Raw genomic sequence first — 27,454 nt, forward strand, 5'->3', positions numbered from 1 at the left:
GGAAAAATATGGACTATTTTTTTGGCCCCTTAAGGAGTAAATAACATGAATATTCTACCCATATCTTGGCCCAAATCTTCCCTCAGCAATAAAATAAGGGGAAATGTGGGGAATACAATGCTGACACTTCCTGGAAGTTTGTGACTAGAATTTCCATTTCCTTATTTTTTTATGTTTGACTTTTCATTTCTCCCCTTTTTAGTTTCCCCCTCTTTCTTAGGCGGAACTCAAATTTATCATATCTCTTTCCCCACTTCTTCTTTCCTGACGAAATTTTGCAGCCTCATTGTTGCTTGCCCTATCTGTAACCCTGTAAAATTTCATTTCCTTTACACAAATACAGAGTGAGTTTCACATGTTTTATGAGAGCAGAGCTTGTTCTACCAAAGCCCTAAGATTTTATTCACAAAACATTACAGCTATATTGTTCTCTTCCATGGATATTCTATGGTAAAGTTTTATCTCGTTTGGACAAAACCTGTGCAAGTTATGTGCTTTCTCTGACATGTAATTTCTTTGGTTTTGGTACTCTAGGAGTCTCTTACAGTCAAGAACAATGATATTTTGAACACTCAACTTCTTCTTCAACATCTTACGGTTTCTTTGTAAACAAAGTTATAGGTATGTTGTCTTGTTTTTTTGTTGCTTCATTGTTAAATTTTATCTCGTTTGGACAAAATGTAAGCAAGCTATATGCATACTGAGTTTTACTTTGTTTTTTTACTCCAAGAGTCTTTGAGGGTGGAGAACAATAATTTTTTAAAAACTCAACTTCTTCAACATCTTTGGGCTTCTTTGCAAAGAGAGCCACATGTATATTGCCACTTTTTTTTGTTGCTCCATGGTTAAGTTTCAACGCATTTGGACAAAGCTTATGTAAGTTATATGTATGCTTTGACTCGATATTTCTTTTGTTTTTGTACTATAGAAATTTTTGAGTGAAGGAACAATGGTCTTGTCATAAGTCAATTTCTTGTTCAACATCTTTGGGCTTCTTTGTGAAAAGAATTACATGTACAATGTTTTTTTAAAATTGCTCCATTTAAATTTCATTTCATTTGGAGAGAACATTTGAAAATTATACACATGCTGATAGGTAACTTTTCTATTTGGTTATCATAGATGTCTTCAGGAAGAGAAACATCAGTAACATACTTGGAGTGGAGGTCTTCAATAGGAAAGATAATGGCGATAATTGGATTTGTGATAAGTACTATAAGTTGGATTGGATTTTTATGCACCCAAGTACTCGAGGGAGTTTCAAGGTCAGACATAAGGATGTTGCAAACCCTAGCAAACATTGAAAAGGTAGAATTTTAGAGTTCAGAAAAATCTTTAATGGAACAAGTACAATAATAGAAGTGTTGATCCAACATGTTTATACGCACAAACAAATCTCTGTACACGACAAGAACTACATTACAAATTATAAAAAAAATAGTAAGTTTTTAAATTTTATCATTGTTTATTCTTTTGCATTAGAGTTGTTTTTAAAAATCTTTGCAGCGTTCTAATTCAATCTTGTTTTACTAATAGCTCTATATCCATCAACTTTGCACAAATGGCAGAATGTGGAATGGCAAGATACATGTTTGGCATGAAGACATAGGTTCTTTGATCTATAATAATAACTCTACAAGTCAACTTGCAACTCAAAATATTTTTTTAAATAATTAATTGTATGTAGTAGAAAGCTAGATATTGCAGCATGTCCCATTACCGCTACTATCTAGTGGTGAATGGTTGATTGGTAGCTTGGAGTTGTCAGGAGTATGTAAGTCCAAGATAAAATCTGATATCAATAGTGCTATGAAACCCACCATAGGCTCCAAAGATGTGCATCTTAGTTGATTTATTCCATTCTCATTGTTTGCACATTTGTTTGGTTCATGTGATGTGAAGAAAACAAAGATTACTTATCAATGCAAGGGTCCATCCGAGGAATGGATAACTCAGCTATTGGGTGAGTCTTGGCAAGTCAAATGACATAGGTCTTGCTTAGATGAATTGTTTTGTTATTCGCATTTACTTACCATTATTTTTGTTTTTATTACATGTATTTCATCGCTAGACAAACTCTGTGCATTCACTTTTGATATAGAAGATGACGACTTTTGCAAGGAGAGTGGATCAGCTTGGATCAAGATACTCGAGATGAGGCACATACAGCTCTCATAGATGTGGTTATCTTGTGGAATGATCATAATCCTTTTGTGGTTAGCGTAGAGAGCCATTGACCCATTTCTTTTCTGAGACAAGAAATTCAATTAATGTCCAATGAGCCCCTTTGCAACTTCTATTTCAAGTTAGATAATAGAAAAGTCAGGATTCGTAGTGAGCAATCCATGACATGTAAACAATGTGCTTCTCCACATATCCTTGATATAGTGAAATCCTTGTAGTTTTTTAAATAAAGAACAAATATAATTTTTTTAAAAACTTTTGAGTACTTTAAATTTAGATAATCTTAGTTTACTATGATCCAAGTATATGATAATACATACTGTAATTAGTCAATTGTACTGGTTAAAATCATAATTAAATTGCATGCTGGAGTTCTATAATCTATGCAATATTGTCATTGCATAATGATATATTGTAGTTCATCTCTTCTACTTATTTATTAAAATTAAATATCAAATTTAATCCAAGGGATTTTGAAGGTATTTTATATTATTTTCTTAAAATTTTTCTATATTTTTTGTAGTTGGACTTGAATATACTCAATGATCCAAGTATATCAAGGATATAATAATGTAGAATGAAGCATTTGTCAGTATGAGTAATTTTAATGGTTACTTTAAAATATTGAAATAAAGAAACTAAGGTAAGAGTTTTAATTTGAAACTTTAGGGTTAAAAAAGAACCTTTATTTAAAACCCTAGATACATAAAAGCTATAACTCTAAACTCATTTTCAGTTTCAGTCCCTACTTCCCTATACTTGTGCTCTTCTTCCTTCTCTCTTTGTGTGCCATGGCTACTACTCCTACCTTCGTCGCATGGATTAGATCCACATGCTACGCACACATAGGAGATTAGATATACCCTAGGTTTTGCACGACCTTGAGTCTAGAGAGCTTACTTTCCACCGTAGACCCTAGCTCTAGTATACTCGCATCATTTTGTGATGCAACAAATCCTCTCACCTACTCTATTCCAGACTCTACTGTTAGATGGGTCCCCATAAATTTCTTATACAATTTACATGTTGGATCAAGCTATGCAAAGGTAATAAATTGAGCCCTTGTGCATGTGGGGTAGCATCTCCGCGTCAGAGCAGTGCCCCACCTCATCCAAGGACCACACCACGATGGATCTCATCGAGCGCGATGCAACATTTTCCATATATGTTTTGTGCACTGAGGTGCAAGAGGACAGTGAGGAAGAAATCAACATACCCTCTCGGCTAGAGCTAGAGTATATCGAGAGGGAGCCTGAGGAGATCACACTCGATCTGAGAGTAGAGGCAGCAAAAATCTTAGCCATTGTGCACCCACCTCCTTGCCCTGTTGAGACGTCGACAAGCGATGAGCCACCTCTCACTTCTCTCCATGATGCTATCATCATCGAGGGGGTGGAATATTTACTTATGTAGGATGTACTAGAAATTTTGGAGCTAAGGGAAGAGGAGCTATATTGTATCATGGTGTGTGATGCACCTGATGATTTTATAAATTTTGATATATAAGATGCGTTAACACATGTTGATGAGGTGGCTCGATATGATGGCACGAGTGTCGATGACATCTCTTCCATTGTGAGCATCCAAGAGCACGAGTGTTGATGATATCTCTTTCATTGTGAGAATCCAAGAGCACATTGAGAATGTGGCGCCAGAGTATGAGATCTCAGATGAGGAGTTCGAGCGGTTGCAAGAAAGAATTTTTGGACCTCAACTCGACTATGCAGTACCTTCTCATACCTTCTCAAGAGAGAGACTAGGGTGGCCCAGTTGCAAGAGCAGACCTGGATGCTCCATAATAGCAGCAAATAGATGATGTAGAGAAGGTAATGTTATTGCATTAATGTTATCAGATTCGCATAAAAATTTACCAATAGGGCATCCAGGGCATCGAGTGCATGCACATAAAATTTTGCCAAGATTGGGTTCCTAGAGCTGTCTTGGCTAGAGGCTCTGGCTAGAAGCTCACGTTTGGGGGACCTGAATCTATAGATCTAGGGGCCCGATCTTGGCAAAATTTTATGTGCACACTCCTGATGCTCTACTAGTAAATTTTTACATGAATCCGGTGTATATATCTTTAACACACTCCATGCATAGTGAGTTTGACACAGTGAGTCTGACACTAAACTTGTGTGATGCAGGACATTGTCTATATATATGAATTTTCACTTAGATAAGGTGGCCGATCTAGTAGCTAAGGAAGGGTGCAGGACTTGGCATTGAAGGAGTATATCGGCTAGCTTGTGAGCGACATTATTGTATTCCACAAGACATGCTTTCTGGCTTTTGTTGAGAACTTCTTGAAGTTGAGGGAACTAATGAAGGCTGGGTCCTTCAAGACCATCCCAACAAACTTTAGCTTGGAGAAAGTAGTGTTGCTTTGACGTTCAAAGGAAGCTCCTCTACTTATTATCTAGTACTAGGTATGGGCCACTTTTTTCCATGGTGGTCCATGGCATGGTTGCTAGTGTTGAAGACCCCAATGTCATTAGGCAGGAACTACTTTCTCATTTAGTTGTTTTTGAGCATTCTTCACGTGAAATGGTTTTGGCAGAGGCATTACTTGCTTAGTTTTGAAGACTTGCTTAAATCTCGTATTCAATTGTATGACTTAGAACTCATTCCCACCTTGTCACATAATCCCTGAGCATCTATAGCAGTAAACAAGTTGCTCACATCCCTAAGATGTTCACTTGCGACACCATCTACAATGTACATGAATTTACAAATTTTCAATGTATTTTTGACCATATCCTTGCTTAAGACTTTGGCAATAGTATCATTCTCTGCATGAGGGAACATATTTCTCATTGTAGCAGATTGAACCATCTATGATATTGTCCACTTTCTTTGGTTAATTCGTGAATTGGTTTAACTAATTAGATGCGTTGAAGTGCTTCTTTGGTTTTTAAAGTGGGCCCAATCTCCAAAGTTTTTGTGAGCTTCCTCTTTATGTTTCGATTCTCCTTATCCAAGTCCATAACTTTAGATTGTAACTCTATATTTTGCACATGTGTAGCCTGCATAACATCTTTAATGACAAACATTGCTTGTTGTAGGCTCTAGTTCTCCCTATCCTTCTCAACCAATAATCTATCCTTTTCCATCAAAGACTGCATATTCCCTTGTAATCTTGTCTACATATTTGTCAAGGCTCGATGAACCCTTGATAATCCTTGTGTGACAAGTCTGCATGTGTATCCATACAATCCGTCATTGCCTTCACAAATGAACTTTACAAATGATGTTAGCCCTTCAAATTGTGGTGGCCTTTGAGTGACTGGATCGGGTGGATAAATGCACCCATCAACCCAAAGGTCCACGTTTTTTCCCCAGCATTTCTTTCTTGTTGCATAATGTATCTTATTGCATCATCCCTTTCTACAAATCTTTTGAACATTGATGCATATTCATCGTCCAATTGAAAGTGAATATCTCTCTTTCTCTTGGTACGTCCTGTACACATGTATCCTGTAAAGAAAAATATATGCCAATTTTAACATTACACAATTACACCCCTTTGATTAATAGTAAGCTAAGGAGTCGATGCCAATTTTCTAATCAATAGCGAGAACGTCTAAGTATCTGGGAGCTACAGGTCAACATCAATCCAGCAGCATGTAGCTAATCCTGGATTGGCTCAAATTACACAATTACACCCCTTTGATTTACTATATCTGTGTTCTTTTTTACCTAGTTGGATCTTGTCTCTTTCTCTTGATTTTAGTCATGATAGACCCTAATCAGCCCCTAATCTGCATGTAATTGTAGCTTTCAATCTACCTCTAATCAACATCCAATCTTATCTTCTATTCTATCCAAAATATTCTCTCTCTGTCTCTCTCTCTCTCTCCCTTAAGAAGAATTGATCAAAGATATTTAAACACATTTATATAGAAGCTTGCTAGTGGAGAACAATAACATCATCTTATCTTCTACCCTAATTTACTCTCTCTCACTCTATCACTTATTTTCTTAGTTCCATCTCACACAGTCCTCTCTCTTTCCCCCCTCCCCCCCTTCTCCCCCCCTCTCTCTCTCCCTCTCTCTCTCTCTATGAATTGACACTTAAGGATTAAACAACAACTATGAAGAATAGTAACATCATAGAGATTAAAAAAATAAAGATAGCTCCATTATAGCTTGATTGCTTGTAGTATAGGGTGTTGAAGAGGAAGATATCTTATAGCACAATACTAAAGAGGGAGATTGCTTGTAGCAAGGTAGAGAGTGTTGTAGATAGTACTCAATGTTGCTTTAGAAGAGTTTGTATGCAAGAAATCATATTCTGTAGGGAAGGAGAAGAGTACACAAAATTTCGGACAAAACTAGAGCTTTGAGAGGGAATGAAGAAATGCCCAAAAATAGGCATATACTTGTCCAAAAATGATAAAAATTTACAAGGAAACTCTTGAGTCAAAAAGGTGTCTCTAGGTAAAAAATAATCTTAAAATATAATATGTATGTCATTTTATATCGTTTTTAAACTTCCGCTTTTTTAAGAAGCAAGAATGAGAATGATTCTAATATATTCTCATGTTGAAAAGTCATGAGGGCATTAAAGAGTCGTATATCAATGATTGGCTCCGTTTTTAGAGAAAATAGAATTGTAATTTTTTAGTTATGAAGATTTTGAGAAAAAGTGACCTTATCCTATAGTTTGAGAATAAAATAATAGGTGAAATCTATTGAAAATACAAATACGAGATTTGCTTGATTGTAGAAGATATCTTATTTTAATATTATTTTGGAATCTCTTTTTAGAGATAGAGAGGTGAGAGACACCCCTTAAGGGGCAAAAAAGAGAATCCATATTTCTCCTAATGCATGAACTCATCAACCAGTCATATAGCATGGGTACCATATCTATCACAATGAACAAAACCCAAAATTCAAGTACATCCTCAGATGAATTCCAAGCTACATCTTTCAATGCACTATAGATTTTTAAAGATCTCCAATGTGACCCTTGAGCTATGGAACGAAAGCTTGTGGAGTTGCAAGTCTAGGGCATAAACACTCTTAATCAATTGATGGATATCAGTAACAAAACAAGAAAACAACTTGCAAACACATAAGTAGAGATAGACAACATCCAAATGATGCTATTGAACATTGGACTAGTACAATCCTTGCAAGATCCACTATTGGATCTCGTACAACAATGCTTATTTGACTAGATAGACATTCTTGAGGAAGGAACCCACATCACTAAAAAGTAGAGACAAGAAGGCTATAGATAATTGATAGGATTCTTAGTTGTGTTGAGGTAAGGTAGAGATGAATGACACTTGAGCCCTCATGCTAGATGTAAAGATGCAACAACAAATTTTTTAAAAGATGGTTGAAGCTCTAAAACCATGTTGACCTTATTGAGAAAACGTGTAGTGCATACATAATGACAAAGACCATTTCCCTTTGGAATGCTCAAGGATAGCATACACTTGCATTAAGTACGGATGCTTTGAGCATGAAGCAATTGATTGTAGAGCTTCTCAAAGGCTCCTAGGCACCCTAACCTAAAATATGACTAGAAGTAATCCAATCACTTTCTCAATTATCTAAGACAACCTTAGTTAGTACTGCAACTAGCTTCACTAGCTCTCTAAGAGTAGATACAAATATAACACAAAAAGTAGAAATCAATCCCTCAAAAATCCCTTGACCTCTAGCCGGATCATTGCAAATTCTCCTAGTGTTACTCCCATTTATTGTGTTAAATAATTAGAAACAGGACACAAGCCGATATGCTTTCTATGATAAAGAGGTCTATCTTGTCCTAATGGAGAGTCGACTAGTGCCAATCGTGATATTGGGATGAGGATAAGGGTGCAAAATGATCCAACTACATGAGCTAGGACACATGTCCTCATGTTATTCTTCTCAAAAGCGAGATCAGTTTAAAGAGAATGAAGTGGATCAATGGTACGTGAGTGAAAAATCACTTATATGTACTAGAATTACCCTAGAAAGAAAGAGGGTAACAATAAGACAATTGTACCTTCAATTTCCTTAAGCCTCATTGTTGTTGAAATGATTAAAAATGAAGATGTTATCAAATTCTAGTCAACGCTATCACTCAAGCACAAAGCAAGAAAGAAGGGATTAGCATTGAGGGACCCACAATAGTGAATGGGTTAATGATAGATAGGAACAATATAAAGAAAAGGAAAAAGTGCACTAGTTCTCAACTAAAAAGTGAAGAATTGACCACCCTTCAATGAACTATAGCCATTTCTAGTGTAAAGAGTGCCCTAATAGCACCTCATAGTGAGAAAAATGCTATGAAAAAAGTGGGTGCATACCCCAATCTCGAGTAGCAAAATTAGCTAGTTAACATCGTGTAGAAGGAACTACGTGCAGAACAAGCTATTGAGAGAGTATAAGTCTTCCAAGCCTCTCTTATGTATTGCACGTGCCTACCCTTGCTAAACTCCAAAACCTTGGGAAATCCACCATTGAACCACCTTATTTTAGTTAACAACTACAAGAACAAGAAAACATGACTAACCATGATGCATGGCATCCACAATTCCAATATTACAAAATTGAGTCTAGCATTATCTCAATCCTTGCATCTACAAACATCTCAATTACCATAGGAAACTTGATGAAGGAAAGGCTTGCCATATGGCAAGCATTTAAAAACTAGATGGATGGAATGGAACCCCAAGATCACCATGTAGTCGAATACCTAGCTTCTCAACTTGGTATAAGCCCTTAATGACTCCATAAGATAGACAATTATATATACTAGAGGTGGAGTGAGTATTGTTATAACAAGGATAAGCGTTGTGCATAGGAAAACCCACCTATTGAGCCAATGCACTTCAACTTGACTATTGCTGTGATGGATTGAAACAAGGATAAGCATTGTGCATAGGAAAACCCACCTACTGAGCCAATGCACTTCAACTTGACTATTGCTACGATGGACATAAGGTCTACCCATTGGGTTTCCTTAAGGATTGAATAGCCAAGGTCTCCAAAGTACAATGCTCGATTAACTCATTGCTTAGAGATATTATGCTAACTTATACCTACTTATGGCTCAACCACCTAATCTAGATAGCCTCACTTATCTCAAATATAATCTTAACTTTTATGAAAGATGGCTTCCTAAAACAAATATTGTACATAAATAAACAACCCTACTCTGTAAACATCAATAAAATAACATTAAACAACCCTAAACCAAAAAATCATGCATACACTTTAATAAAGTCCTCCAAGATTGTACGCTTGAACTCTTTTTCTATAAGGGGAGAAAGGCTTAAAGTTATTAGGCACCCTCCATATCCTCCATACATCAAGACTTTGACTATTCACTAGTAAGTACCAATAAAATACCATTCTTCAAGCAACCAAAAACCAACAAATCATGCATACATTTTAATCGAGTCCTTAAATATCATAAGCTTGAACTCTTTTTCTATAGGGGAGGAAAGCTTAAAGCCACTCGGTATCCTCCATATCCTCTCCATACATCAAGACTTTGACACTCACATGGAGTATGCTTTTTTGTAACTTGTTAAATAGGAAAAGATGAGACATCTAAATCAAATATAATTCTTATCATCAAATAATTTTAATGGGGGTTTTTTCTTCTTGTCTTAGAGATGGAAACTCAACAACCCCCTCTGCTCAGGCCCACACCACTTCTAGTTCTTATCAAAGATCCCCTGAATGAAGATAAGATAGGATTCTCTAGATAGTAATGATAAGAATTTAACATGGAAATGAGCATGTGGAGAGTAGGTCCTCTTTGGTTCTTGATACTAACCAACATCGAGAGACTTATTGACAAATACCAAACCACTAGGGAGCTGATAGTAGCCAATTGTAGATTGGCTAATAATGTCAATGCTATAGGAACTTGGCTTCACTTCATGATATGTGAAGGTATTATTAGGTATTATGGCCTAGACACTACAACTAGCAAGTTTATCTACTTGTTGAAATTTAGGGAGCATTATGAAGAGGAGGCAAACATAAAGTTTATCCCAAAGTTGATGAAAGAGACCCTAGGGATCAAATTAGGGATAGGAAAGTATATTTGAATACAATGAAAATCCAATGTGTCACAAAGATGGGATGAACTAGTGGTGAACAATGAAGGGGTCCTATTGTAGGCTATCCCAAAAGAACAATTAAGGATTTTAGTATAGGAGTTCCATCACTTGTTCACATGTAACAAAGGCACAACAATTCCAATAAGAATGCTAATATGATTATTGGAGGATATCCTAGTAGGGAATTTGGTCAATCAGGATTTGGTTGGAATGTATCACTAAATCCCTCCAAATCCCCTAAGGTCCTCCTTGAGGACTTAGGGGTGAAGCTCAATTGCACTGAAAGAAGGAACCACAACATCAGCTAGTGTAGTTCTCTCATCCAAATCATTGCCACTGGTGGCTGAGGAGTCTCCCTCAAAGTTTGCATCACAAAAGGACTTAAGAGCACATTACAAGGTACTCAAGAGAAGGAAAATAGGCAAAGGGAAGAGGTAGAAAACCCAAACCCTAGTGAAGAAAATGGTAATCAATAGAAGAAGCAAAGAGAAGAAGTAAGCTCACCATGAGAATGCTTTGATGAAGTGAAAACCAAATAGTAGTGGGTTATGGTATGTGCTGCTAAGAAGGAGTCTAAGAAGGAGAGGAGAAAGCTAGGGGCTAGAATGAAGAAGAGTCAAAAGGCCTTATGCAAGAGCTATATGGGAAATCTGTAAGGAAGAAATTTGGAAAAAGGATCAATCCATTCCAAAATAGGTAGTAGATATTCTAGCCCCAAAAGAGGGAAGATAAATTCTAGAAAGGGAAAAGAGAAAGACGTTAGACATTCCCTAGACTATTGACTTAGTAACCCTCCAAGAGATGATAGAAAAATGGAGATTTTTAGGCACAAATTACTAAGCTTGCCAATGTCAAATCTACCCATGAATTCACCACCACCACAATCAAGGAGAAAGACAACATCTTGTTGAGTCAAGGAAAACATGAGATTTAGGATTGTCTAGATGAGATTCAAGGGGCCTAAAAGAAGTTCATTATAAAATTAGATCACATAGTCCAAGACCTTCACACTCAACTCAAAGAATGTGACTTAGCAAGTAAAGCTAGGGAGGAAAAAGTGAAAAGGATGCATAAGCAATAACAAGAGATTAAGGGTCAACTAGTAAAAGTCAAGCTTCAACTTGCACAAGAGAAAGCAAAGATAGCTAGCTCTCCATGAGAGAGAGAAACAAGAGCAATAGGTGTAATGTCAATAGAGAGCTACACACACAAGCTTGTAGAAGATCATAGCGGCAAGCCTTACTAGAGCTATTGAGTTAGTAGAAAATGAAGCCCAAGGCTCTATAAAGGGCCCTTGATGAAATTATCCACATTGACTTAAGTATAGCCTTATACTAGTAAGAGCCAACTTAGAGTCTAGGCAAAAGTCTTAGGTATAGCCTTATACTAGTAAGAGCTAGCTTAGAGTCTACGCAGAAGTTTATAGAGCTGAAAGCAATCATCTTATGGCAATTGATGACACCTAGACAAGGATCTCTAGTAGCTCTAAAGGTACACACAATCATGACGCCCCTATTAGATCTACCCAAACATCCAAATTATGATGCAGATGAAATAGAAGAGTAGCTAGTGGAGATAGAAAATCAAGAGCAGAGAGAAATATATGAAATTATGGTGTAAATATTAAGGACACACTCTCAAAAGGTAATTAACCACCTTGTTTCACCTGGGAACCGCAAGAAGAAGAAGGGAACCATGAAGAAACTATGCAAGGATATGAAGAAAGGCATTGCTTAAACACACTGATGATTTTTGACTTTAGAGTAAATGAATAAAGTAGATTGATGAGACCACTTCCTTTTCACATAATATAGTTGCTCATTAGAGTGGTTGAGAATATAGCATAGAAATGGCTTGACTAGTTGGATATTGTGGCCTACCACAGGTCTTATTGTGCCCAAGGAAGCAAATGAAGATACTTGAAGGAAAAACCAAGGGAAGTATAACCAAACCAGCTAGACTAGTGCTACTATATCCCCAAATGTAATAAAAACATATGGAAGTTTATAGTACCCCTACCCACGAAGACACAACAATGATTATGATGAAAATAAGCACAAAAGATATGGAAGGCTATATTGTCCCTACCCATGAAGGCATGGTAGCAATTAGAATGAAATTAAGTAGAAATGTATAACTTCCAAGGGATTCCAAATATAAGGCCACACACCCAAACAAGAGTTATTTGTTCTAGCCCTTGGATCAAGTGTCTTCCTTTAGTCAGCTTTAGCAATTGCATGGACTCTTCTTGTATAACAACTTTCAACTATCTCAAGATCTTGATCAAATAACTACAAGAATTGATCATACCCTATAATGAAGGGACTTGAGAGGAGAGAGAAAGAAGAGAAAAGACTATAGTTGGAGATAGAAAAATTGTAAGAAGAGGGAAAAAGGGGAGAGAGGTGAGATAAACACTAGGAGAAGAGAGAGAAACACATGAAAAGGAGGAAAAAGGTAGTCGTGAAAGTTGGAGGAGAGAGATGGAGGACAGTGACTTGTAATCTTATCCAATGGTGCAAAATGACAAGTCCTTGATACCTTTTATACTTGCCATGTGATAAGTATTATCCCCTTAATTTATAATATTTTCTATCCTATTTCCTATCCTTTACATTCCATCCCCACTCAAAAGAAGCTTTTGTCTTTAAAAAAAATTGGGACTTATTACAACGGCTGAAATATAAGTTAGATCAGAGTACTACTTTGTTACAATGGTTCCAAGAATGGAAATATCTTGGAGATTTATCATGTAATAGATGGAATCTATGGTGGAAAACCAAGTAGACCATTTGTTCATCCATTTAAGATGATAAAGATGAGAACTTGGCCACCATAACTCCATGAAAAGTCACTTGCAAACAATAACATCATGTTGTCTATTATAGACCCTATTGTTGTAAAACTAAAATAATCATTAATGGCCTTATTAAAATCAAGTGTGTCATATGTTAATTTATTAATTGGTTAATTAGTTGCTTGCTTACTTACTTAATTAATTGGTTATTTGATTATTAATAAGTTAATTAATTGATAACCTAGTTACTTAATTAGTTAATTAGTTATTAAATTAATTGATTTAAAAAATTTATTAATTAACGAATTGATTATAAGAAGTCATTAGTTAGTTATTAATTAACTAATTAATTTTAAGAAGTCATTAATTAGTAATTTAAAAAATTTATTACTTAATTTTTATTAGTTACATAGCTAATTAATAGGTTGATAAGTTAATTAATTGGTCATTTAATTAATTAAGTAATGAATTGGTTAATTAATTAATGCAGAAAAATCAAATGCATTTTTTCTTTTTATATATGGATATATGTGTGTGTGTGTGTGTAGAGAGAGAGAGAGAGAGAGAGAGAGAGAGAGAGAGAGAGAGAGAGAGAGAGAGAGAGAGAGAGAGAGAGAGAGAGAGAGAGAGAGAGAGAGGCATGGTCAGCGGAGCAATGCGCGGGTGGGAACTTTTTGTTAGTTAATTAATTTTATTTGTTCATTAATAATTAGAAATATAGTTAGTTTACTAATAATTTAATTAGTTAAAATTATATTAATACTTAATAGTTTTTTTCCTAATTAATTTAATTAGATAGTTATTTTGTTAATTATTAATATTTTTATGAGTTGAAAAAAATTAATTAGCTAGTTAATTGATTTAATTAATTAGTTAATAGTTACTTATAAATTTTATTAATAATTAGTTTAAAAAAGTATAATTTATTTAAAAATAATTAATAAGGAATAATTATTAATTAATTTATTAGTTTATAATTAGTTAAAAAGTAGTTAATAATTAATATAGTGACTAGTACTTAGGTCATAATTAGTAGTTAATAATTAATAATTAGTTAATAGTTAGTTCATAATTTAAAATTAGTAATGAAAAATTAGTAACTAGTTATTAAAATTTAACTAGTAATTAATAATTAACAACCTATCATTAATAATTACTAACTAATATCTATTTAAGTATTTAATTATTAAAGTACTTAATTAGTTTATAATTGATATATATATATATATATATATATATATATATATATATATCATAAATTTAATTAAGTAATTATTAGTTAATTAGTTGAGAAAATGAGGGGAGAGAGAGAGAGAGAGAGAGAGAGAGAGAGAGAGAGAGAGAGAGAGAGAGAGAGAGAGAGAGAGAGAGAGAGAGAGAGAGAGAGAGAGAGAGAGAGAGCAATATGTACAATTTTTTCTTACTGAGAACGCGTCGCCAGTAGTCCCCTCCTGGATTAAAAAATATTGCATGCTTTTGCTCTCTTATCCCCTCTCTCAGTACTTTGTTACTCTCTCTTTCCCCCATGCTCTTTATGCTCAGACCTGTGGGTTCTTTTTTTTCAACGAGAAGTGGTCGCCCCGATAGCCCCTTCTTGGGTGAAAAAAATCCACACTCTCTTGGTCTCTCTTCTCCCCATGTTGTGTATTCTCAGAACCGTGATTTGTTTTTTCGCCGCGAGAAGGGATCGCTAGAGCAGCCCTTATTAGGCCGAAAAAAAACCACAAATCTAGTTGGACAAAAATTTATTCTCGCCAGGAATGGGTTATTGGAAAAAAATTTCATTCGATAAGGGGCTATCAGCGATCGCTTTCTAGCGAGAAAAAATTACACATATCGCATGCTCTCTCTCTCTCTCCCCCCATTTTCTCTCTCCTTCACCTATAAAAGGACCCATCCCCCCTTTTCACATTGCAAATAGTTCCCATGACTCTCGGTAGTATGTGGCTCTCTCTCTCTCTCTCTCTCTCTCTCTCTCTCTCTCTCTCTTTCTCTATCCCTCTCTCACTCTCTCCTCTTTGTCTTTAAAAGGACCCCCTCCCCTTGCAATTCAAGTTCGTGTTTTTTGTCCCCTAGCCTTAGTACGGTTTTCTCTCTCTCTCTCTCTCTCTCTCTGTGTCTCTGTCTCTCAGCACCTCTCTCTCTCTCTCTCACATAATCACATATACTCTATCTTACCTTTCTATCCCAGGCTTTTCCCCCTCTCTCTCCACCTCTCACTCACCTCTCTCTCTCTCTCTCTCTCTCTCTCTCTCTCTCTCTCTCTCTCTCTCTCTCTCTCTCTCTCTCTCTCTCTCTCTCTCTCATCCTAATGTCATCTCTTCCTCCCCCCCTCCCCCCTATCTCTCTCTTTCTATCACAATTGGTATTTGATGGCAGGAAATTGAGGAAGTAATATATCTACAATAAGTAACCTTAAGCCCCTCTATCATGGCCAAATCGGATTTCAAGAGACAAGATCATGTCACCCATTTTGAGGTGTGAAGGCCCGTGGCAAAGGAAATACTGAGATTGACATTGAGGAAAACACAATTGTGCAATGGCCAATGGAATAGATGGTAAGTAGCTCCTCTCTTGATTTTTGTTATAGTTGTTGTATCTCCCCCTCTTACCCTATTTCAGATCATTGTTTGCAAGAAAGAGAGCGACAATCAGACAAGTCTCTCGAGGACTCTAACTTGCCTCCATGATCTAGAGCAGGACATGCTATTGTCACTAGGAGCATGCAATCACAAGGGGGGAGTCACCCTCTAAGAGCTAGGGGGAGAGCAATACAAATGCGATCATTGACTTCTGTCGAGCTATATGTAGCCATTGCAATTGCATGTGGGGAAGGAGTGACATCAAGAGAAGGTGGGCACACTTTGATGATGCAGACGAGGAAGGGCAAGAGAAAGCTCGTAGTATTGGAGAGTGATATTGACGAGGAAAGGGACGAATTTAGTGCACAATAGGGGCATGGCCGCACACAAAGCAAGAAGAAGCGAACACAAAGAACTGAAAAGGAGCGCATGACAGTAGAGACTAGTGAAACAATTGGTGAGACTGCTCTCATAGTCACTTGCAATAAATGTATTGTGCATGCATGCATAGGAGACCGATTGGAAATGTTGATAATGAGTGCATGTAAGAGATAGCATGATTTAGATTATGGTTTTTATTTCTTTACATTGATGTGGACATTAATTACTTCAATCATTTGATTCATATGCAAACATCCACCCCTTTGCTATCCATCCCATTATATCATTTGGTTTCAATGCCTACAATTAGACAAGTCACATTGAGGTACAAGAAACTCTTAGAGACCTTTTTCAACAACAGGTACATTAGAGGGATGTGTATATTGATAGTATCATTAGAGACTCCAAGGCACCAGTGCAAGGAGGTTGATGATATGATTAGAAATGAGTGGGACCCCCATTGGCTAAAGAAGCACGAGGACTTTGAGGCAGAAATCAGCGGCACCGGTTGGGACTTTTTTTCAAATTGCATGTTTTATGTTTGGGATGGTAACTATCGGCTCGCAGCATGGATGAATGAGATACGCATATGTGAGTGGCCCTAAACCATAGGACCTTAACATTTTGCAATGTGTTTGTTGCTTACATTGTCATCAACATAATTGATTGTTTGCAATAGCCTTTCCAAATAACATGAGGCAACATGTGTGCATTGATTGTCGCCTTGTGAAAGTGACAAGTGTGGCAGAGGGGGAGATTTTGTCAACTATATCTTGTACAAACAAGTATGCAGACCATATTCTCATATGCTTGAATTACCTTTGTGCACTAAAGATCACATGGAGATGATGAAATATTCATGAGGTCTTAATATAGAATGTACATAGGTTGGCACAAAAGGGAGTTGTCTAGACCTTGTTTGTGAAGCAAGTATGCTAGGATAGACTGACCATGCAACTCTTTTTAACAAGTTAACTGATGAGCAAAGGCATGGATGTAAGCCCATAGAAAGCTGGTGCCCATTCCCACATGGTACAAGGCATCATTGATTGCACTTTCCCACATCATATATGGAAGGTAGGTAGTTCTTCAAGCTAACTTAACAATGTTTTTCGTAATGCATTTTTCCTAATGCAATGACATTGTCCTTATTTACCAAGTGAAGGATGAGCATGATATGGCAGTGCGACCAATTGAATAGAAATGGACATAGCTCTTTGACTCTGAGTTTAGAACAAAGTGGGGCGATGCATACTATAGTGTCAATGAAAAGCTCATCAAGAAAACTCAACGTTTGCTAAGACTTGCAGACCCTAGCCTCCTCGAAGAGAAGTGGTATCAGTAAGCTGCTACCTCTTTGTACTTGCCATTTATATGTACTCAAACTACATTGGTCTAGAGTAACAATGTTTTCATCAATGCAGAATTGTCTTGAAGTGGGGCTCCAAGATGGGGGGGTGTATTGAATGAGAAGAGAGTACATACATTGGCATCCTCAAAGCTAAACGAGTAGATCATGTAAGGATATTGAAGGCTATGGAGAGGTGTGACATGAAAATTTGAATGTTGATGGGCATGCCTGAACGTAGGTTATTCTTATTTGTCTAAATTGTGTGCATCGTAAGTCCAAGGAATTGGTATTAAATGACAACTTTGATTCGAGCAAATGAAAATGTACCGTTTCAAAGTTGGGTAAGACAAGAGACCTTTTGGGCTACATTGCAAGATGGCAGAAAGAGATTTCTTTTGAGTTGGGAGGTCTACTATAACATTCGAGTGGAACACGATTTGCTCTTGCAATACACACAGGAGATAAAGAGAAAACATAGAGAGCAAATATTTTGCACTATCTTCCATGATTGTAAGCTAGATGAAGATATAGAGTCATAGAAGTCAATGAAGTTGGTAGCATGGAGTCTTTTGTACATGTTGTTCACAATATCTTTCTTTAATAGCATTTTTGCAGTGCTATCTTGCCAATCCGTTCTAGAAATGTAATGGTGACTTTGCAAGTCAAGTTCATGTACGGGCAGATGGAGAGGGCGGCTATACAAACTCTATGATTGATACCACTAAAGAGAAAATTGCAATGGAAGGAACCACCGAGGAGGTCCATGTCATTGGCATGGATAGAAGGATACAAAAAGTTCTTCCAGATCTTGTGGTGGAGAGTGTTACCTTACACACCACTATAGAGAGATGCACGACAACAATGAAAAGCGGTGAGGTAATAACTGAGGACACGACATCACATTGAATTGACACGCGTATTATAGAGCACCAAGATAGTAAGCTTGCTTTTGCACAAAACTCATGATGTGAAGGCACGTAATTCTTGTTCATTACCAAAGTAACAACAAGAATATTTTTTACTATGTAGAGGGTGGAAGAACTAAAGGTCTTGGATTTGAGGTAACATTAGATGTGGCTCATGCGCAAAGAGGTAAAGAAACAATGCGCGTGAATTCCACACATGCCGTGATTAGATGACGTTCGAGCTTTAAAAGAGTCTATCATATGATGTTAATAGTGATGTGAGTCCCTGTGTAGGGAAGGAAATAATGCAAGAACACGAACTAGCTGTGCTAGGGGACGTGGTAGCTATTGAGAAACAAGCGTGACTCGTGGTTTTTTTTTCATAATACAATGTCAATAAGAATTGTCTCTATTTTTACAAAGGGGGATACAATTTTTGATTATCAATCTATAATATTGGAGGATGTGCCAACCACATACAATGGTGAACTAACGTGCCTCAAGAATACTATCTATAATACCATTTTGAAGGAAGAATATGTTGCTAATTGTGAATTCATCGTACATAGAGGGCCATAAAAGTCTTATGGAAGTCCCCTTGAAAGACATCGTCTCCCACGAAGCTATAATGGTGCAAGATGTGCCAACCACACATATAGGTAAACAAATGTGTATCAAGAATATTATCTATTGTAACATTCAGTAAGAAGAATATGTTACTAATTGAGGAGTCAATGTGTAGAGGTCTGCACTGAAAGCCCCATGGAAGACACCTTGCAAGCCACTGTCTCCCATGCCGCTACGATGGTGAAAGGTGGAGTAGTATACTATTCTGTGCAATCCATTTGAGACAAGAAATGCATTGCAAAATGATCAGCCAAGTGAGGCATTCTCTCGATTGGTAGAGGCATTGGAGAAGGTCAACCAACACAAAATGGTTGAGGTTGACAAAGAAACCACAAACATAGCATGCGATATCATGGTGGTTCGTCTCCTTGAAGATAGTGCCGTTCATGGATTAGGGGATGGAATTCCATCATGGAACTCCCATACTCAGGCATAGTCAGTCGATACCATGCATTTGGCTGATTGTGTTCTCAAAGACATAGGGATGTTACTTTTCCTTGCCACAACACACTCCATGGTAGAGCTTATTGAGCAGGTTGTGAAAGATGGACACTAATGGATGGAGTTAGGGAAAAAGTGTTGGGCCTTATGCATGGCATAGTTTGTTCATTGCGAGACGCTTGTCTATGTCATTGGAGGTAGAGAGATGAGAATTTTAAAGTCATGATATGGTCATGTTGGATACTATTTATGTATCACACTTGTTGGCTTTGTTTAGTGAGTGGAATTACTAAAATTAGTATTTCAAGCTTTAAATGTAGGTACATGCAATATATATTCTACTGTACATGCATTCAAATATCGCTTACAATGTGATCATCCCTTTGGAGTTCACAAAAGACGACATTACTACGAATGAGTGGGTGCGAGATATATCAGGATCCCCATTGAGAGGTCAGTATGAGATCCAATGTTGTTAAACTACTACAGAGATGTTTTGTAGACATTTAGTAGATTCCTAATCCATTATATGAATACCACATACTGTAGGTGGCATGCAACATGGTAGGGCTTTTTGGAGCTCATTCTTGCAAATGTACACAAAAGAAGGGGATACCATTTTGGATTGCAATGCGAGATGTGGTGATCTTGCATCAGTAGTGCTAAATTCCAATAGACAGATTGCATGTCTGTAGTATCACTTTGCCAAAGATGAAAGATATCTAAGAGCAAAGGTAACATGTTTACATAAACTTGTACAATATTTGACTATAATATAGTACTCTTTTTTATCATATCAATACATGGGTGTTCACCCTTCCATGTGTGCATGTATAACTACCTCCCATAACCCAAAAATTAATTGTGCTTAATATGAATGGGATGCTTCTACATAGGCGGCCAAAGTAGAAGGGATTGTTATCAGTGAAGCCCCTGGAAGTGGATAAGTATTGGGTGATTTTGCAACCAAGGCTCGTAAGGTTTTTGAAGAAAATATCTACATTGTTTGGCATTGCCATCTGGAGCTCCATGAAGGAAGACAACTGAATTGAGCTACTCTAATCAGTTAGAAGTGAATGTGTGAAGTCATCAAAGCAAGCATCAACCTTTGTATTTCAATATGGATAAGGCAAGTGCAAAGCAACTCCCACAACAACTTCTGCCGAAAGGAGTTACACAAAGCCCCTTTTCATGAAATGTTTTGATAACATTGATTGGCCACACTTTAGCCCAACAATGACACTATTTGTGGAGGATAGAATGGAGAAGATGCTGATGAATCCACCCAATGGCTCTATATACCCATCCCCATTTGAGGGAAACCCCATAGACACTGTCCTCCTGGAGCACATGCTTCCCTACTTGACTGAGCTAGCGTGCTTCCATGATTCAATTTTAGACTTTGTTAGGGATCACCAATTCCACCCTCCAACAATGGAACTTGATTGATATTTGATGTGCATGATGAATATGTACTTTCAAAATTATTAGATTGTGTTTATTTACAAGCGCAATGAAATGAGGATGAGAGGGAAGAGGAGAAGGGAGAGGAATGTGCAAGTGAAGGAGATCGTGTATAGGCATTCGCTCAATTGCAATACTACAAGATGTGTAAATAAATCACATGTAAAATATCCAAGGAAGGGTGGAGTGTAGAAACATGCACGGTGAATTGAGTAACAATGAAGTAATATTGTTGTCCCGATATTAACTATTTGAACAATGTGAAAAACAATAGATATTGCACGTTATTGTAGTGAGCGTAACACATTGTTTGATACCCTATCCTCTTGTAGTAAGTCCACACAATAATGCTCAACTGAAAGTAGTGAAAACATGTGTGATGTAGTTTCTCTTATGTGCACAATGGAAGAGATATATCAAGATATAATATCAAATCATGCACATAAAAGTGAGAGGCACATGAATGTATATATGTATGTGGGAGTAACAATGTGATATTCTTTTCGTCCTGATATTAACAACTAAAAGTGTCTAAGACAATGGGCTTGATGTAAACCCTTGACCCTTGCAAAAAATAAGAGGGTTGTGAAAAATAGACGGATGACCCTTGCAAAATTGAGAGAGAGAGAGAGAGAGAGAGAGAGAGAGAGATAGAGAGAGAGAGAGAGAGAGAGAGAGAGAGAGAGAGAGAGAGAGAGAGAGAGAGAGAGAGAGAGAGAGAGAGAGAGAGAGAGGTGTGTGTGTGTGTGTATGTATTTGTGAGTGACACAAGGAGAGAGAAAGAAAGCAAGAGAGAAGGTGAGTGTAAGAGAGGGAGAAAGCGAGAAGTTGCTAATTGAGAGAGAGAGGGGGAGGAGAGAAAATAGAGAGAGAATATTTGGTGTAACATGGGGGAGAGAGAGAGAGAGAGAGAGAGAGAGAGAGAGAGAGAGAGAGAGAGAGAGAGAGAGAGAGAGAGAGTTGTACTTGAGGCAATTAACACGGGGGGAGAAACATGGGAGAGGACATTGGTGGTGGAAGCAGTGGAGGTGGTAGTGACAGTAGCGGTAGAGGCGGTGGTGGCGGTAGTGGTGATGGTGGTGGTGGCAGTGGGGGGCAGTAGTGGTGCTCGATATGTGGACAAGAGAAGAGGAGGAATAAGTGGACTATCACATTCATAATCCCTCAGGTCATCAGGAATCATAATGCCAGCATCATCTTCAAGTACATCCACATCATATGCATTCTAATCATGGTACCCATTGTCAAAGTCCGCATAATCACCTACATCTAAATGAGTATACCACTCTTCTCTTGGTTGTTTTGGATTGTGGTTCAATGTAAGTTGATGCATATTCTCAATAAGTCCGTCATGAGATTGCTCAAAGACTTCAAGATTTTCATGTTCATTTTCCTCTTCATTATCCTCTTCTTATTCATATTCTTGCTCTTCATCTTGATCCTTGTCCTCTTCTTGTTCATCTTCTTGCTCTTTCCCATCATCATCATCATAATCATCATCATCAAGACCTTGAATAAGCAAAGCATTCACTGTTAAATTTGTTTGACCCCCATAATCATGTTGTTCAAACTCATTGGAATGTGGGAAACCATGATAGTTATCAACTTGCTTATGGACAAGGCTAAAAGAGTATCCATATACATGTCCATTATCATGATGTTCATAAGAACTATGTTGCTGAGTAAATGAATACTCGTAAGCATAACTATTGCTATCCAAGTTCATTGGAGTAATGCTTTCCATCATGACGCGGTCCATGATGTCCATAAGCATTAGCATGCCATCCTTATGCATTTGCAGACTACTCATATTCATTTGCATGTTGTTGTCCATGTATATATTACTGCTCATAAGATAGTGGCTGTCTATACTCACTAATGCACAAAAATTTCAATGACTGCAAGGTCTTCTTGATTTTCTACACTAACCTTAGCAGTTGATTTGACCAACACATTCTTATCGTGTACATGAGATAGGCCTTCTTACAAAATAGCATTGCCATAAAGATTTGTGAGAGCCTTTATAATACATTGCTGTACCAATTGAGAACCACAAGATGTTAGGTGATGTACAAATACTCGTTATATCCGAACTACATCTACCACTTTTGTTGCCATCATGGTATCATAAAATTCATAAGTGCATATGCTAATACATAAATAAAAATTAGTTGTTTGAGCATCTGGCAACTGATGAATTGAATTTCTTCTATGATACTATTGATTATAGCAAACATACCATAAAAAATAATTGCCAAAGCACTCATTGCATTTTCTTACAATGCACAAACAAACTTTCCCAGCATGGATTCTCTTGAAGGTGCTACGATGGCACTTATCAAGAGAGATATTACACCAACATCATATATAGAAATTCCCTAGCTACCTCTGCTTTAAGGCATATGTCATTATCAAGGCATATGAATTTAAGTAGTGGATCAATTGCAGTAATGTTGATTTAGAAAATGTGATCTCTTTGAATTAATAGTATTGTCTGAGGCTGTAAAGTTCAAACTAAGTATTGATGAAATTGTGATCTAAAGTTCACAACCTTTAAGTGCTTTAGTAATGAACAATAAGGTTGAAGGAAAGGGTTTTTAATTGTATGCACAATAGATCCAAGGATACGTCTTTCAATTGCCTCAATAATCATTATACTCTATCGGCTTAGTACCCAAACCTTTTTTTTTCAGCATCAAAGGTAATTGATGTGCATTTCTCATGCTAATGTTGAGGTTGCTACTATTGTAGTAGTTTTTGTACTATTTGAAGAGACATATAAGTGCTATACCACCACTTTTGAAGTACAAGAAGATTGTGATCCTAAGTATCAAGCAACCTGCCAAGTATGAAGAGATATTAGTACGTTTTCACCAGTTATGGGAAGTGATGTCACTTTTGTCGTTGAATCTAGTGTATGAATCTAAAACAAGTTATTGTCAAGAAATGAATGATCTTCTCTTATTCAATATATGTTGAATTAAAGGCTCTATAGTTTAGAGAAATAGAAGAGCTTTGTGCATACAATTAACCTTCAAAGGAATTTATCAAACATCATAATCAATGTTTTGATGTACAGTGTCCTATGTGTACACCACTTTTCCCAAGATACATCAATGCATGTAGTGTTTAGAGCCGAGCTTGTGTGCATAGACTATTCAAAGCCAAGCTTTATCAAGGCTAGCTATGGGTCTATGATAGTGGATCTTTTTACCAAGTACTATGAAGGGAAGCTCACAAATTTGGTAGAGATTGATGGTGCAATCTACCTAATCCACTATTAGCTTAACATGGGAAATGTACCTCTACCAAACCTACATGTCACTCTAGAACTTGCATAGACTTGCACTATAGCTTTCCTCTACAGAAAATTAATATTCACCTTTGTACGATGATCATAGGTTGACAATCACCTTGATGAATGGCCATAGCTTGATGTCACTCTGCATGTAGGGGTCTAAAAATCTCTTGCCAAAAATTATCATCTCCATTTCAAAGCATTCTTCTCAATCCCACTCCATAAATTACCATGGTTTGCTTGTTGTTGTGCTATTGTGCATAGAGAGGTGCAACAACTATACTATATGCTCCAACATTGTTATAGGACATATATATCTCAGAGAATGCTAGTTGTTATCATGATTGTTACATGACAGAATATTATGCTTTTTATTTTTCTAGTTTAATCCTCCATTTTGCAATAGTCATACTTTGGGCCATCTAGTAGATAATGCTTATTAGACATTTCCTACTTGATGTTGAACTCAAGCCTTTTGATCCATTCAATGCAATAGAATTCATTGGTTCGACCTTAGCAATACACTAGATCATGATTGTATGTAGTATTTGATTTTTCTCATTATGACATTTCCATTATCCAATTAACTAGAGTTTTGACATATTTAACTCTTCCAATTGGCCCAATGAGAACTTTGAGGTCATAGGATTATGAAGGATTAAATACATTTTTTGGAGTAGTGCTCACAATTCAAGATGCAGTCAAATTGTACAGTTATGGAAGTAGGTATATCGGAAAGTTTAGATCTTACCAAAGTGAGAAAAATTGGTGCCAAAATGTTGCTACAAAAAGGGTATGCTGATTAATTGAGATCAATTGTATTGAATTCTAAGTTGTTAGCACACAATAGTAACAAGCCCTGTAGATGCCCGTGTAGATGGCACAAGCTATTCAGTCATTCATAGTACTCGAGTGTCAAACTATTGTCCTACTGTGAACATGATGAATGCTCATGCTTAATCACATGTGCATTCCTTCTCTCTTACATACATAGGTAGGCAAGAGTTGGGTGAGCACTAGGTTTCTGAATGTTTTTGTGTTTTCGCACAATACCAATCAACTTTTGTACTCCTGGTGGTGTGATGGACCGTTTGCCTTATCATACATTGCCATATCTACAAAGCAAGTAGACCATTGATTGTGAGCAACACTAAACCTTAGTCTATTATGGAGAGATGTTTGAAAGATGATCCAAATAACATTCAAGCTTTCAATCATATATCTTTGAACATATCTCTCTATTGGATCATGATCTTGGCCATGAGATATTGAAGATCTACCATAGATTCTCCATTAAGTGTTAGCATCTTCCTTCTTGGTTCATGTAGAACTAGTCATTCTACAAAGATGGTACATCAAGGGTGGAGAGTATCCTCATGTCCACCTGCAAGTTGAAGTATCTTGGAAGCTTTGTTGCACTAGTTCTCTGGTAAAGTCCCATCAATTAGAGCTCATGTACTTAGTAATTTGACACAAGTATTGGAGACGTTATCTTCTAGCATTAGACATCAAATTGTTCTTCAAAGTTTGCTAGGATTTGGGGCCATGGCATGCAAAGAAACAATTTTCTCTATATGTAAGTTTGCCTTGCTCAATGCTTGACTGACTCCTTAAAAGAAGAGAGGGGAAAATAGATATGAAAATGGACCAAAACACTAGGCTTTGATACCACTTCTAATGAAGGGACCTGAGAGGAGAGAGAAACAAGGGAGAATATTGTCAAAGAGAGAAAGAAGGGATAAGATTACATGAGAGAAAGATTGTACACAAAGAGGAAAAAAGGAGAGAGAGGTGAGAGAAACACTAGGAGAAGAGGGAGAAATATATAAAAGGAGGGAGAAGGTAGCAATGAAAGTTGGAGGAGAGAGATGAAGGAGCAAAGTCACATGTAATATTATTCAATGGTAAAAATGACAAGTCCCCAACACCTTTTATACATGCCCATGTGATAAGTATTATCCCCTTATTTTCCACTATTTCCTATCCTATTTCCCATCATTTACATACCCTATGGAGATAGGCTCTCTTTGTTTTTTTCAATAAAATAAGAATTGATCAAGTGGTGATGGTGTGACTCCATCTCTAAGCCTTGTTGTTGACTACTTATTGTACACAATTGTTGAAGGATATGGTGGACAAAAAGTTCACCAAATGCATCCACCCATTCTTAGTCATCATTATAGCTTTGAGAGTTTCTTAAAGAATACCTCCCCGATAACAAGAGATGTCTCCAAAGGGAACTTTACCCCCTTTTCAAGTAGTATAATACTCTTCAATGTTTCATTTGTATTTATTTAAACAAAAGAAAAAAAGAGAAAAAGAAAAAGAAAAGAAAAGACACATAGAATCCATCAAAGAAAGACACATTGCACTTCATTGCATCTAGGGATTCTTAAGCTAAAAAGGCCCAATTGGCGTCAGTCAACTAGCTTTGTCTTTAACTTCTTAGCCCTTGCCCCCACAACACAATCTTAGGGTGATACATCAAGGACAAGACATTATAGCTTTGCTTAAAGATTTGTCACCACATGAGATTTGCACATCACAATAAAATTTTATACCAACTAGGTCTTTAAATGTCTTGGGTTTACCTCGAATTTGATCCACCTCCCAATTACACTTGCATGTGCACGAGTCACTGTGCATAAGTGAGGTAGACACGTCCCTTAGGAAGAGCATGAGTTGGATTACACGTTTTCAAAGGATCCCTTGAATATCCATCGATATTAGTGGCCATTTTTCCTCCAAGAAACAATATCACCTCTCCACCTTTGAAACATAGCCTCTCCCTTATCGGCAACCTCTCCACCCTAAAACATTTCCCCTCCCTCATTGGCCCCTAGAGGACTAGCAAACTTCACTCTCAACAAGACCCGCCCCATTTTTAGCTTCAACAATTCTCCCTCCCCCCCTACTATGGCTCTTTATCAACTGTCCTAGCATTCCTTATCTTTGGTACAAGGTACAATATTCTGCCCTTGATTGAGAGGGGGATATAATGCTAAGAAAAGTGTGTAACAAGGTACAATATTGAGTAAAATATGTGACACCATGATTTTCAGTGAGCAATTTTGGTAGTATGGATACTATATTTTAAAATAATGCAACATATTGAAAGAATTGAGAGCTAGGCTCTCTCCCATGAAAATTTGTAAATTCTTTTGATAGTACCACAAGGTTAGAGAATGCACAAGTTAAATTGCACCTAAGAGATAAGATTTAGGCAAAATAGGATGCATGTACTTTGAGAAGACCAGTCTAGGACCATGGAAATGGGCTAGATGCCAATGGGGATAACAAACCCTAAAAAGATTTATAAAAATAATGAAATATGATGGAAAAGGCTATT

The sequence above is a fragment of the Lygodium microphyllum genome, chromosome 25, assembly GCF_053477565.2.
Source record: "Lygodium microphyllum isolate KBCC chromosome 25, Lygodium_microphyllum_v1.1.10, whole genome shotgun sequence".
Classification (NCBI taxonomy): Eukaryota; Viridiplantae; Streptophyta; class Polypodiopsida; order Schizaeales; family Lygodiaceae; genus Lygodium; species Lygodium microphyllum.